We start from the raw sequence: 14,787 nt of genomic DNA, 5'->3' as shown, positions 1-14,787 counted from the left end.
GGTTAGGATAGCATATATTTTGTGGAAAAGAGGATATCACCTCTTTTGTGTGCATCAAAAAGAGCTTACAAACATCACAAACCCTCTCTTTGCAATGGCATATGTTGCACATGGAAGCAGAACCAGATGGGTTAGCTGTCCTGGGCTCACTCCTGGGTGCTCTGTGAACATATAGCTCTGCTCTGTGCTGCACTGTCCAGCCGGCCTTGCCACGCATGACAGTGGAAAAAGATCAGTTCCAATATGATTAGGTAGAAAGTGGAAGTCAAGTTTTTTCCAAGAGGTTAGAAATAGCCTCAACTTCAGCAGCAAGTTATCCAGAACTGAGAGAAATGGGAACTAGCAATTGAGGCTAAGCAGGACACATCCCTGGAAGTCCTTGCCTGTCCTCAGGGTTAGAAAGGAAAGGGTTTCACCAATCCCTGGCTGCTCCTTCAGAGCTGCTCATGCTGCCATAGGTATCCTTTGGTACATGCTGGGACAAGAGCAGGGTGCCTTGCCAGGTACCCTGTTCCAGGCACTTCACAGCAGCTCTCCGGCTGGCTGATGGTGCAGAGCAGTCAGGAGCCAAAATGGATATAGGGCAGAGTAGTACTCACATAGTAATTCTTCCTGAAGTTTAAGGTCAGCTGAATACTAGTGTAGGAAGGAATTGCACTCTTACTGTCTCTTGAGTCAGTCATTTCAGTTTATGTTTGAGTCTTCCCTGTCCTAGCTCAAGCATTTATATGCCTTCATCCTCTGTTTTGCTATGTCAGGTACACTGACTTCCAAAGACTTGCTCCTGATTCACATTGCTACAATCACAAGGAGAAGAAGGACTCCACATTATTGTTCCCAAGAACAAATCCTGAAGGTCTCTTAATCTGTGAAGTGGCTACAGGGAAATTTGTAGTAGAAACAGTCCCATTACTGTCTTTTGTCCACATGACTTATTTTGATCCTGTTAACTGTGACTAACAGTATTTCCTAAGAAATACACTTTTTGTTCCTGCCTCCTCCTTATGCACAAGTTTTCCTCTAATTCCTGTTGATGCTACTGTGCCTGGCACAGAGTGAACCATTTCCCCTCATTCCCACAAGCAAATCCAATGCAGCCCTGTGCAGCAGGTATCAAGAACCACCTGGTCACACTGAAGTGAGAGACTCAGTCCAGAGGCCCTCAGCTGAGCAGCAGCCATAACACAACTCCAAAGGTAGCTCATCTATGTGGTTCTTTTCTGGCCTCTCTTTTCCCCTGGAAGAAGAGGAAAACCTTGGTATAAGTATGGCCACAGTCACCATGGCTGCCTGGCACAGAAATCAATGGAAGGGCATGAAATCTAGCCCAATCCCTGTCATGGCACTTCTCAGGTGGGAAGTTGCCAGTAAGAAGTGCTTCTGTCCTACAGCTCTCTTCCCTCTGATGTTACAAAACCAAAGTGGCTGTGGACTGCAATGTGATGGTCAGTGAACCTCAACAAGTCATGAGATGGTTCAAGCAGTGGAGACTGGTAATTAAGCATTAACAAACATTAGTCAAAAGTACAACAAAAGAGGATATCAGAGAGCAGCAAAACAGGATTCTGCTGCAATGCTCCAGTGAGGTACAGAATTTGTCACACCTTTCATGGCAAACTGCTCTCCCTTCCTATTCTGAATAAATCCTGTCCCCTCTCCAAAAGATTTCTCTTTGCAAAGAAACAACAGGGGTGAGGTTTACACAAGGGAAATTCTTAAGCATGAAATGCAGAATAAAAAACACAACATCAGTCTGAAAAGTCCAGTAATCCATTATCATAAGCTTATATGAGCTACATTTTCCATGTTTCTAAAACACAACCAAAGTAGCTAAAACATCTCTTATGTGGCAGGAATCCAGAGAAAGAGGCAAGCCAAATCAAGCCTGGGCATTTCTCCAGCAGAATGGGTTTGCTTCAAAAGCTGGAGTGAACTTAAAACTTTAAGGGGGAACAAGAGGCCAGCTTTATATGCTGTTTTGTCAACCATACATTGATTTCTAAGCTGATGAGAAGTTCCTGTCATCAGATTAATACTCCACCATTAGGCTATAGTTTCCTACATAGGAATGATAACATTTAAGCAACAAGAGCAAGTTTCATCATTCCATCAAACATCATGGCTGACACTTGCTATTTCCAGTATACTCTCTGCTCCACACACAGGGTAAATTTCCCCCCATGAGAGTAACTACTATTTACTTAGCAGGAGCCTAAGGGAGAAAGAAGAGAGGATTGTTTCTACAAATGAAGAATGCTTGCGAAACTTCTAAGACAGACTGTTACTAGCATCTGGCAAGAAGTGGCACAGACAGTCTCTATTCTTGTGGAAAATAGTTCAGTAGGGAGTTCATTTCTTGTCCCACCTGAAAACTGTAATTTCCACCAGTACTAGACCATCTTATATGTGGTTGCTGATCCACTTGGAATTTGCTAAATCCCTTGAGACACTCCCAGCCATTTTGTTACTCCAGTCACTGATGGGTAGAGCTAGTTGGAAGATGCTGTAAAGGAAGATCAACTAGTAGCCATCTTATCAGTATTGGGTTACTCTTTCTTATTAGTGTTTTGCCATGCCTTGTTCATACAGATAACTGGTGGCAGATGTAAAACAAGTGAGAAGAAAAAGAGGTCTTAAAAATATAGATTTTTTTTCCTCTGAGCACACTTAGACAAAAGATAGGGTTTCAGAGATCTTGTAGTGCTTTTAGGACAGAGACAGGGAGAGGGACAAGTCATTTTAGGGAAGCTTTGTAAAGCCAAGTAATCCCAGCTTTAGTGATCTGCAGTGCGTATGTTGCATTGAGCAGGATAAAGGGGAAATGGGCTACAAGCCTGCTTGTATCAAGCAAGTGCAGATAGAAGAGCTATTCACAACCCAAAAACATTGTTGTGACATTTAACCTTGCTCTGCTGACAGCCTCAGTGAAGGCAGCAAGAATTGATTCAGTTTGGAGACTGAACTCCATAAAGGGAGTAGGAGCACTAAGAAACTAAGAAAGAGGGGTGGAGTGTAACGAAAAAAAAAATGAAATTGTTCTTCTCTTCTGAAATTGGTAGACTGCTCCCCTGGTGCCTCCCCTCCTCCTTAGCAGCTGCCCCTTGTTTCAATGTATTAAAATCATGATAATAAATCTATCCAGAAAAGACATTTTCACAGTGTCTAAAATACAAAGAGTGTTCACATCAACAAAAATCAGATTTTTGAATTGGCTATTCTTACTTCACAGATTACATTGCCCACAAGTTTTTAAAATAACCTTGTGTAGAATTTATGTTGTTTTTTTGGGAAAGTAAAGAGGAAAAATTACTAACCCGGAAACCTGGCTCAGACCCCAAACATGTCCCTTTAACCAGCTGTTGTATCCACAGATGTTTGTCCTTTTTTGGGGTGCACTGCAGGGCAAACACTGAAGATTTTATCCAGGAATAATCTGGGGACTTTTTAAATGCAAGAATACTGAAGGAAAATTTGTATTAGGAATGTTGTTTGAAATAGAGACTGAGAAATAATGGGCTGCATCCCTATATAGTACTGCACATAATCATACAAAAGATACTGAGTCCAGAAAGTCCTGTGGAAAACTGTTCTGAATTTGTACACACTGCATGCTCCACAACATTTCAGAATGGCCTGTTTATACAGCAAAATACCTAATGGCCCATAACTAAGTTAAAAGACAGCACTATAATGGGCCACAGAAAAAAATAACAGGAGAAAGGAGAATTCCTGGGAGTGTCCAAGGTCCCTGAAATAGATGGGATTTTGCTATGGAAATTCCTAGCTGTTAGCATGTGAAAGAGGTGAAGCAGGACTGTGAAGGAGTGAGTCTACATGGCATATGAAGTGCTTGGGTATCAGATCCAGATTCAGAGATATGGAAAAGAAATCCCACTTTTAGGGACAAGACTTGCTGAAAGAGAGGGCATGACATTGGCAAAATGGTAGCAGAAAAGGAAGACAAGAGGGAGAGGAGGTACGGAGAATGGGAATGGCTAAAAACAGGGAAAGTAATGGTGGTGAACTGCTGGGGTTTTTAAAAATGCCAGTTTTGTTATAAACTCAGTCCACGACCTTGATGACAGGTAAACTTTCCATGCTTTTCCTCAGATTCCCATGTCTGTAAAATATCTGCAATATTTCTATACCTCAAGATTCTTACTTGGAAAGTGCCAGAAAGCTATTAAATATACAGTGTAAAAAAGTATCAATTAGGCATAAAAGGAAAAAACCAACTCAAAAAATAATCACTGGTATCTATGGAAAAATGTCATTTTGGGTGCCATAAAGAGCTATGCCATTTATATTCTTAAAAGGGGGCATGGCTGAGAAAAGCAGCACTCTCTTCTTATTACCACTGAGGTCCCAGTAGACCTTCCTACTGAAAGAACACTCTGTAAACAAATAAATGCTGATGTGACTGTGATAGTGATTGATGAAGTAAGATCAGGACCTCATTGTGTTCAGCACTGTGAACACCTAATAATCCTTACTTGAGAGCCTCATATTCAGACTGCAAGCAAAAGAATAAAGGATAGAGTAAGCTGGTAAGAGATGAATACGCAGCAACGAAATTTCTTTTTCTGACTGGGTTTATCTTGGTGAAAAGATAAGTGATCCCATCATCCTGGCCTCATGTTTATAGGAATCTGGATCTGTGTACTGTGTATGAAAGAAGCCAGCAGTTCTCTGGTGTGGAGGGCAGAGGCTATATCAGGGAATTCACTTATCAGCAACTATATGCAAATAATTACCCCTGCAGTGGATGACACCAAAGAAGGAATTTTGGCAACATCCTCTCCAGGATTTTGCTGTTCCTCAGGGAATCTTCTGGCTAAGTGAAGGGCACTTACGAGGTACATTATTTCATTATTTCTGCAGCTTGGGCACTCTTTTGCCTGCAGCACTGCAGGGATCCTACCATGCAGCTTGGGATTTTGCCAGTCAGCTCACTAGATTACTGGAGCGAAGCAATGAAGAAAATGCAGCAAAAATGCTGATTGTACTACAGTCTGGGAGAAATTCTTTTTGTATTCAACTCATGGCAAAGCCTCTTACAACATCATAAATTCTCTGTAGCAGCAAGAGAGGGACAAGGGAGAGAAGCCTGCTGTCTCTGTTTTTCCTGCACAGTCTATTCTCAGCACTGTGCGTCACGCTCGCCTTCATCACTCTCCATCACTTCAGCACAGTTCAGGAAGATTCTGACATCTGGGTCTGCATTGTTATGAGCTAGCAAAGGCCTTTTCCACCACAGTCCAGAGATCACAGTCCAAAAGCCAGAGAGAGTTTTTTGCTGTCAAACTACATGTTTTTGCTCTGAGTAAATGTGACAGAATAAATAGAGAGCCCCCATAGTGCCAATATTAAAAACACTTTTCAGAGTACAATAGCACTTTAAATGAGGAAAAAATGACACAGGGCTCTTGGAAAAAATAAAAACAAACGTAAATGTCAAATTCAGTTAATGTCAGGAAATTGTATATTGAGAGAGATGAGTTCATAGCAGTTAATATAGCCACTCGCTAAGAAACAGCTTTTTGTTTTCTGCTGAATAGTTGGTAGTTTTTTTTTTTCCCCGCCTTCTCCCACAATAACACAAAACTGTGAGTTCACCTGTGAAAAGACAGAGAGCAAGAATATGGGTATTTGCTTGGGGTTGCAATACATCAAATGTCAAATCCACAATGAGACAGTAACTTAACAACTGAGTTTACAGCATTAGGCCAGAAATACTAAAAATGAGCAGAAGGCCAAACAAGAATATGAAGAGACAAAGTAATTTGTTTAAGGATTCAGAACAGTAGAGTGGCAGAGCTATCTTGAGCTATGACTAAACCCAGTGTGTCAAGATTTATTAACTCAGGATTCCAGGATTTACTAAACCAGCAACTCCTGCTGAACTGTTGATATTCTGAAGATTAGGTTTAAATACATGATAATATTGTTGGAAGAACAAAATAAAAAGGGTTTTGGACAATTCACACAGTTCTTTTACTGAGTGCAAGGTTGCCATCTGGAGAGCTGCAGCACTACTGGGCTAGGGACACTGATAGTTTCAAAGGCAATTAGTGTAACCCATTCCTGACATGAAAGAACACTGGTGCACTCCTTTTAATTGCTGGGTTTTGGATTCATCATAAAAATAATGAGGTGAGAGCTGGGAAATGTGTCTGATATAGTCTGGGAAACACTCTGACTTTCATTGCACATGTGGCATGCAGCTGCATCCATGTTACTAAGCATTCTAATGGCACAGAAACAGGACATGCCTCCTAAAGTGAAAAATATACTATTTTCAATGTCATGCTTTGAAGGGTATAGTGATAAAAAGAGCTACAGAGCAACGATTGCTCAAGTAGCAGAGTAACAACAGCTTTGATTCTGTTACCAAGTTCCTCTGGTCACAAAGATATTACATTACACTTGTATAACTCATGCTTTCTGTCTGCAGGTGGAAAAATGACAAGCTGTGCATTCTCCATCCCTGGAGATATTCAAGACTGGATAAAGCTATGAGCAATCTGGTCAGATCTTCAGCCAACCCTGATTTGAACAAGAGGTTGATCCAGAAACCTCCAGAGGTGTCTTCCAACCAGAACTATGCTGTGCCCATTGCAACTTAAGGATGGTGTGGTGTTGCCTCCGTGCTTAGCAGAATAGCAACTTCTGGCCTTTATTTCATGGCCAGAGACAAGTATCTCATCTCTGCTGAAGAAAACTCTGTCATTTTTCATGCTTCACCAGCAAGAATTGCTGGGTATGGCTACAGAAGCAGCTCAATCCCATAGTGCAAGACTGATCCACAAGCATTTCCAGTTAGCTTAAATCATGAGCTCCTAAACCAATGAGTGCTGACACATTGCATTGTGAGGAGATAAATTGTGGCTGAGCATTTAAGTGATGAACAGAAATTTCTCTTAATCTTGTCATATTCCCTTGAAGCCAGTCATGAGTTACAACACAGACTAATCCCTACTGCCTGTCATGCCTCACCTTATGAATAACCCAAACATACAACTTTGCTTCCAGAGATTTTTTTAGAGTTCTGTTGATTCTTTTTTGTTCTTTCCATGTCTATCTTTCCATTTACTGGCAAGTATTTTATCTTTATTTATGCCTATAAATCACATGACACCAAGGTTATGCACTCTCAAGGCTACTCCTCCGCGCAACCTTTTCTCATGATGAACAGTAGTTATAAGTGCACTAAAGGTGAGAAGAGACACAGGGAGCATGCTGACCTAATAAAGTTGTTGGAGCTCTCAGTGCAATAAAATAAGATAGAATGTAGCACAAAGAAAAGGATACATTATTCTGTCGATGTAGTTGGCAAACCATGGGAATTTGATGTGATAAGAAAAGCTTAATAACTTTGTGGGCACCTTCCTGCTTCTCAGTGAGCACAGTTACTGCTGGTGCCTAGTGTGGTGTCAGGCACACCACCAAAACACAGTGCTTACACAAACATGCCCTGCCATGTGGATTGGCATAAGGCTCAGTAAGCTGTGTTGTGCAAAGGCAAATGTTTGAAGCTTGAGAGGCTCAGAAACTTCATGGCTCAAGCATATATAGAGTAGGTAGCAAAATCATGTTTCAGGGGCTCTCAGTTACGCTTCCTGTGGAGATGAGCAGGAGCTGTTTTGGCCCAGCCTCCCAGAGAGGTTAAATTAATTGTAAACAATGTGGAGCAGTACTGGTCTTTGTAACTGCTTGCAAGAGCAAGGGGATGGAGAAAAGTACACCATGGATCAGAACTGATCATGGCAGTGCAGAACTACTGCAAAAAAAGGGCATCACCTTATCCTTAAGGACTTGCAGGGGCAGCTTTTGTGAACATCAGAGTAAAAAAAAAAAAAAGCTGTGCCTTGACAGAATGGTGCAGAATGGGTTAAGTAAACACATTTTTGATAATATGCAAACTGTATCTGAGCCTGGGCCATGTCAAACCTGCCTGGCACACTCTCTGAAATAGCTCATCACCCAGTTGAACTGCGGGACTATAAGGATCTTCATTACCTGACTGTTGTTATAAATGAGAATTTATTCAGCCAGGGGTCGGCTCTGGGTGAGCAACAAGGAGTCTGCCTCAGCAGAGGCTTTCCCCCATGCCCACACACCTCCATCCTGTTACAAGCTGTTTTTATAGGGAAAATTCCACCTGAGGCCAAGATTTCAGTAATCAGTATTTTCTTCTATTCAGAGTCGATATGTTAATAAGATTCTCTTTTTTTGGTGATGAGGGAGAACAATTCAGTGTCTGGAGTTCCGTTTAATCCCTTGATGAAATTTACGGGAAGGCTGCATTCACATGTATCTGCCCAAGGATTTCTATGATATCCATCTTGGGTCATTTATGCCATGATCAGCACCTGGGGTTTCCGTATCTCCCCAGACATGGCCCATCTCCTGGCGAGTTGTACGTTCTTACTTGTAAATCAGTTTCTAATATACACCCAGTCTTGCCTGAGAGGGTGGGGGGGAAATCCTAATACAAATGTGTATACTCTAAAAATATTCAATATCACATATATCATATTAGAAATGGTGCGAATTATATCTACTACACATAACAATTGTGAACTCTCAAGACTTTATTTTGACACTGTTATAAATGAAAATTTGTCCAGCCAAATTAAAATGAAAAAATAAATTATTTATTTTACAATGAAATTCTATCTAGCCAGCCACAAGGAAAGAACAGAGCTGAGCCCGGGGTCGGCCCTGGGTGTGCAACAAAGAGGTCAGCCTCAGCAGAGGTTTTCCTCTGTGCCCACACACCTCCATCCTGGCACAAGTGGTTTTTATAGGGAAAATTCCACCTGAAGCCAAGATTTCGGCAGTCAGTCTTTTCTTCCATTCAGAGTCCACAGGTTAATAAGATTTTCTTTTTTGGTGATGAAGAAGAACAATTCAGTGTCTGGAGTTGGTGAATCCCTTGATGAAATTTACAGGAATGCTGCATTCACGTGTATCTGCCCAAGGATTTCCATGATATCCATCTCGGGTCATTTACGCCATGATCGGTGCATCTCTCCAGACATGGCCCATCCCCATCTCCTTGCCAGCCACATCCTTTTACGTGTAAATCGGGTTTCAACATACACCAGATCTTGCCTGCGAGGGTGGGGGGAGTCCTAATACAAACGTGTATGCTCCAACAAATATTCAATATCACATATATCACACTAGAAATGGCACGAATTATATCTACTACACATAACAACACAAAGAAGACTACACAAAGAAAGAACAAACCTGGAATAAAACACCATGAGCTCTGAGTGTCCCTACTCAGCATTCACTTTGCACGGGCCTGAAAGGTCATGCAGAGATAGGGTCCTTTGCATGTAAAGCTAAGATACTTTTAAGTCACATTTTCAGCTCTTTCTCCCCTTGTCTACCTCAGAAAAAAACTGGCTTTGGTTCAACCCATTCCCATGACCATCAAGTGAATTACAGCTACTGCCATTCCCACATAAAAGATCACTTCAGCCCTGACCTCAGACTTACCCCATGGGTCTGTGCAGAGTTATTATGAGTGATTAGTTCAGATCTTTCCCTCCAGCATTTCACAGTGATGCTATGAACTGTTGGTCATAGACTATGTTGGAGAAAGCCATGTGGGAACTTTCTAAAGATACCAAAATTCACTGAAGGTGAAACCCACTCTCCATCCACAACAGAGGGTTTTGCATGACAAGCATCACAGCTGATCTCTTAACACTGCCCAGTCAGACACCTACAGTCACACCCCTGGAAAACCATATTAAGCCCCAGGTTAGTAGTCCATGGATTTTTAAAATGCTCCATCTGTCTGCCAGTGCTAAACAGTGTCCCATGGTTTAAACTGAAATAAAAGTAACCAATCCTTACATGGAAACAGGCTTTGTGTTGGACTTTCAAAATTTAAAAAATGGGGCTGGGGCCTCTGTTGTACCTTTTTTCAGATTATAAAGAGGACCTCAATAATACTTTGATTGATCTTGTAAATTCTACTTTTAAATGTAACATTTTCCCTCTCTATTTTATCTTGCCAGACTTTCTCAATGCTTCAAAAATCATCTGAAGCTACACATTTTGAGACCAAACTTAAAACAAGTTGGAAGACAGAAAGGGTAATTTACCATATACAAAATTCCTTATGTAGTAAGTATAGTAGCAATTGCACTCGAATGTTTAATGAGACCACTGGCTAAAAAGTCTCTTTCTGGAGGAGTCATAAAGTTTTAGAACATTTCTGTCTGTGCTGATCTGGTGATGACTGCTCTTCCAAGAAAGGTCTACAGCTGTATCAGATGGGAAACAACCAAAGCACAGAGATAGCCAGGTGTGAATTTAGCTCAAAGACTAAATATAGCTATTATATTATTATTTAATATAAACTTTTATATTAAAGCCCACATACACAGGTGTGTGTATGTGTGATGAAAAGGGGATTAAGTTTTTCAGCTTGACTTACAAAAAGGTTGTGGCAAAATGCTACTTGCAAATCTGTGAGCAGCTTCAGCACTGACTCAACCTGAAGCATCTAGCTCTCTCCTGAATCAATGTCCCCTGAATTTCCTGTATCCTAAAATCTTTTAAAATTTCTTTTGGCAACTTCACCTTCAGACACTGTATCCTGTCTGTCTAGGCTTAATACAGGACTGGAGCTAAAGATTTGGTATGACCTCAAGCTTATTTGCTAAAATATATAGTGGTAACAGCAACTACAGCAATAAGAACAGACTTTAGCAAAAAATACTCAAATAAACCACCTTGCTTTTAGCAGCAACGTGATTCGAAAGGTACCATGCCTTGTCCTGACATGTGAAACTGCAATGGCAAACACTTCTCAACTTGGCTTTTCCTTATATTAAGGATCCTGGAAGGCTCACTGTAATCACAACTTCAGGGATTTACATTTTTAACACAAATGGTAAGAGTTACTACAACAGGGCAGCTTTTACATGTGGAGCTTTTGTATGTGGAGCAGGCTGGGGGGGAGCACTTATACTTCTGCTCTGACAAAAGCCTGAATTTGATTAGGATTAAACCATAGAGGAGGTTGTTCAATTTTAATGGGTCTGAACAACAGCCATGAAAAAAGCATCAATTTCTGCTCATGAATTGTACGTGACTTCTTACAATATGTACATAATAGTCAAGTTAACAGGTTCCTCATGCCCATATTTGAAGAACGGCTGTATCAGAATGGCTTAAATATCCCTTAGTAAATCTATTTTAAATTACTTCTGTGGAGAGTCTGTGAAAGTCTGTAATGATGGCAATTGCTTCTTGGGTTATTTAACACCAGAAAATTCTGGGTAGCCATTCTAAGATGTTTGTACAAACCCTGCTGTTAATAAGCATGCCTCCCCTTGCATGACTCAGCTCTTTTCCAGTATCCAACTTTTCCCTACTTGAAGGGAAGATGGGGAAGGCTTGTCACAAAGGTTTGTAACTGTTGCTTTTGAGCAGTTTTGGGGTGTTCTTTGATCTAGCAATGATGATTAATCTATGCAGCAGTTGTTTGTTAATTACCTGAAAACTGAGTTTTCAAAATAATAGATCTCAGACTCACAGAAGGAAAAGAGTTATCATGGCATCTAGATGGTCTCCCAAACTGAGAAAATTTGTTTAAGTTGTTTCTTCACTAATGTTTCAGGGCAGCTTTCTTACCTTTTCCTCCGAGATTTTGTGACTTAAGTTTTGCTTTTCCTGCTTGCTTCTATTATTTAATCCATAATTTAATAATACGTATGCTGGAAGGAAGCTATTACAAAAGCAATTCAAAGCCTTATATTAACTTGGAAAAATAACACTTTAGCAAGAGCTTTTTTTTTTCTCCACAGCAATATTCCAGGTGGTATCATATCAGAATTTTCTACAGCTACTTCCAAGGAGGAAACAGCTCTCCAGTATCACAGTACCTTAAGTAGTAGCTTCCCTTTTAACATAATAAGAGCTACACAAAGTAGAAGCTGAACCAACATCTCTGTAGAGGAATAGCAGGAAGAAAAGGTTGGGAAAATATATGCTTTACCAGGACTGGTGTAGGATTTTAAACTCCAGTCTAGATGCTGAAATCTAAAATCTCTTTCTAGCCCTGAGGTACTGGTGGACATTGAAGAGATCACTGGACCCACTGTGGAAATGGTTTTAACCTTTCCTGTTTTTCAAAATGGTGGTTAGAAAGGCTCAATCAAAATACTTTGAAAGTGTCAAGTGAATGGAGATACACAAAATACCATTAATAGCAAGAAAACTTGACAGATGAACTCCAGCTTTCACCATATACATACATTATTCTGAAAGAAGATATTGTCTCTGAGCTAAAAAGTTGACTAGGGTATATCTTTACCCCTTACAAAGTAGTCTTCCAGCAGCTTTGTCCTCCACGATACCAAGGCCTCTGTAATCTCATTTCAAAAATACAATGAAAGCACCTCAAATCCTCAAACTTTTATGGTAACTGACAATGTAGGAAACTTACTTTTATATATATATATATATATATGTATATTTCCTGCATTTCAAAGTCTGAGGATTTGGGGTGCCTTTATTATGTTTTTTAATATCTATATATCTATATATCTCTATATATATATTAGATATAGATATAGATATAGATATAGATATAGATATAGATATAGATATATAGATAGATATATAGCCATGCTACAAATATGACAGGAAAAGTAATCTGTAATTTAATTCAATTTACAGCTCCCAGATCATGCAGCCTCCCTGACTCATCCAAGCCACTCTGCTTTATCAGAACTGCCAGCATCACACTGAGACAGTGTGCAATAAAATATGGAAAATATGTTCACAGAGTGTGACCTCAGGGATGATGTGAGCTGTCATGAAAAACATGGTGAAATGCCATGATGCAGTTCATGAGCTTGGAAGCAGACATACATTGCTGCTACTAGTGCTACAGCTTCTGCCATACCTGCTTTGTGTACAGAGGATTTCAGGGCTCAGTATTACACACTCAGCTTCCTTCACCAGCCCAAAATGCAAAGCTTCACTTCCAGCCACAGTCCTGAGTTAGAGGAGATGGAATCTCTCCTATGCATCTAAATGGTGAAGTGCTGTGAGATAACATCCTCATATCCTCCCTCTGCCCTCAAATTGGGGCAAAAACTGGCTGCCCGTGAGCCAGTCCTGTGCAAACACAGGAACTTAAACAGCACAAATACTCCAATAAAACCACATGACACTACTTTCATGCAACTCACTTTTGAAGACAGATCTAGTTGCACCTGCCACTGACCAAGCCTGAACGCTCACTTTTCTCATTGCAGCTCTAATATCTTTGTGCTTGCCAAATAATAAATAAAACTTTACCATTCTTTCTCCTTTTCCAGCATAGAGCTTGGGCTGGATGCTGTCATTTATTCAAATAATACTTCTGCATCTGTGATTTTAGTTCAAAGCACTGAAATCTTTCTGCATTTCATGACTGTATCATGGCATGGCAAGAGAATACTGCAGCATTTCTTCTGATGGCTCCAAAGCACTAATAACACCTGTATCACTAAGTAATGGTGCATCTAGTACCTTCAGCAGGAGAGAAACACAGAATAATTAAAGTTGGAAAGAAGACTCCTCTTTAGTCCCAACGCTGTTAAAAGTTGAGCTAACTCCAAAGTTAGGCAAGGGAGGCAGAATATCAAGAATAATCACTTCTATCTGTCACCACTGGGCAGGACAGAAATTGATTTTTTAATGTGGATTAAATTCAATATTTCTAAGACCTGATAAGGAAAACAATTACCATACAATATAGATTCCACAGCAAGGAACTAATAATGTAAGAATTATCTTAGCACCGCATATTTACTATGCCATTGACACTTTCTGCTTTTCCAAAATTGTATATGCAAGGCATGCAGCTGATGTTTTTAAAGTAAAGTTAAAGGGTAGGTGATTTCAGAGAGGGAATAATTCTTAAATAACAGGGTTTTCTTGCAGTGCAAACTGTAGCAGAAGACAACCAAAACACCAACCTGCAGATTAGTTTGCAGCTGAAAAGCACTGGCTTTTGAAAAGAGACACCTCAAAGCTTCACACACATGTCAAAGGTAGGCAAAGATTTCCTACTCTCCACAGAGCCTTCCTTCCACATTTTCCTTCCCTCTTGCCTGTAATATTGTGGGTTATGTAAGAACTTTGTTAGGATGAATGGTGCTTATAAAGGGTTATGTGAGGTCAGGATCATATGTATATGGGAATGTGGTTCTTCCTGCTAAAACTTCTTCCAGAATGCCTCTTAGGCATATACACCAGTGTTCAGAATTCCCTGATGTGACTGTGTGTTTAAGGAAGTAACAGGAGAAAAAATACACTATTGAGTTATCTGAAAAATTCATGTGAGATTGTGCAGCTCATGCACTCTGGTATCATCAGATAACTACAGGGGTTTTCAATCTTAAATTTCCACTCTCTTAAGACATTGGGTACCGGTGTCCCCCACTGGTACCTAGATCTAGAGGAGGGCAGCTCTGAGGAAAGGGCTCTTCTCTGCTGCCTCCATAGTCCCCTTTCCCAAGCATCTGGGGCTGCTGCAGCTGGAGGGGAGGCACTGAGCCATGCCAGCAGCTCTCACTATGCGTGGTGCATGTGGCTCTACACTGGCTGTGAGCACAGACAACTGAAATCTTGCTGCACTGCTCAGGAAAAGATCCAACCACCACCTACAATTCTGTTGAACAAGGCTCTGCTCTCTGCTACAAGAAAAGCTATTAGCTAAAGGCACAAAAGCACATCATCTGGCTGATGAGGCAGTTTTGAGAC

General features: G+C 40.6%; 1 long non-coding RNA gene across 2 annotated transcripts in view; it reads left to right on the top strand.

The window, feature by feature from the left end:
- LOC110480735 (uncharacterized) overlaps positions 1–7,033 on the top strand; it is a 113,861-nt gene extending 106,828 nt beyond the window's left edge. For both annotated transcript variants that reach the window (XR_013339450.1, XR_002467150.1), the window contains one exon: positions 6,455–7,033. This is a non-coding gene — a long non-coding RNA (uncharacterized LOC110480735). The remainder of the gene's footprint in view (positions 1–6,454) is intronic.
- Positions 7,034–14,787: the final 7,754 nt, after the last annotated feature.

The sequence above is a fragment of the Lonchura striata genome, chromosome 2 (assembly GCF_046129695.1).
Source record: "Lonchura striata isolate bLonStr1 chromosome 2, bLonStr1.mat, whole genome shotgun sequence".
NCBI lineage: Eukaryota > Metazoa > Chordata > Aves > Passeriformes > Estrildidae > Lonchura > Lonchura striata.
This window is presented reverse-complemented; position numbering and strand designations above follow the sequence as displayed.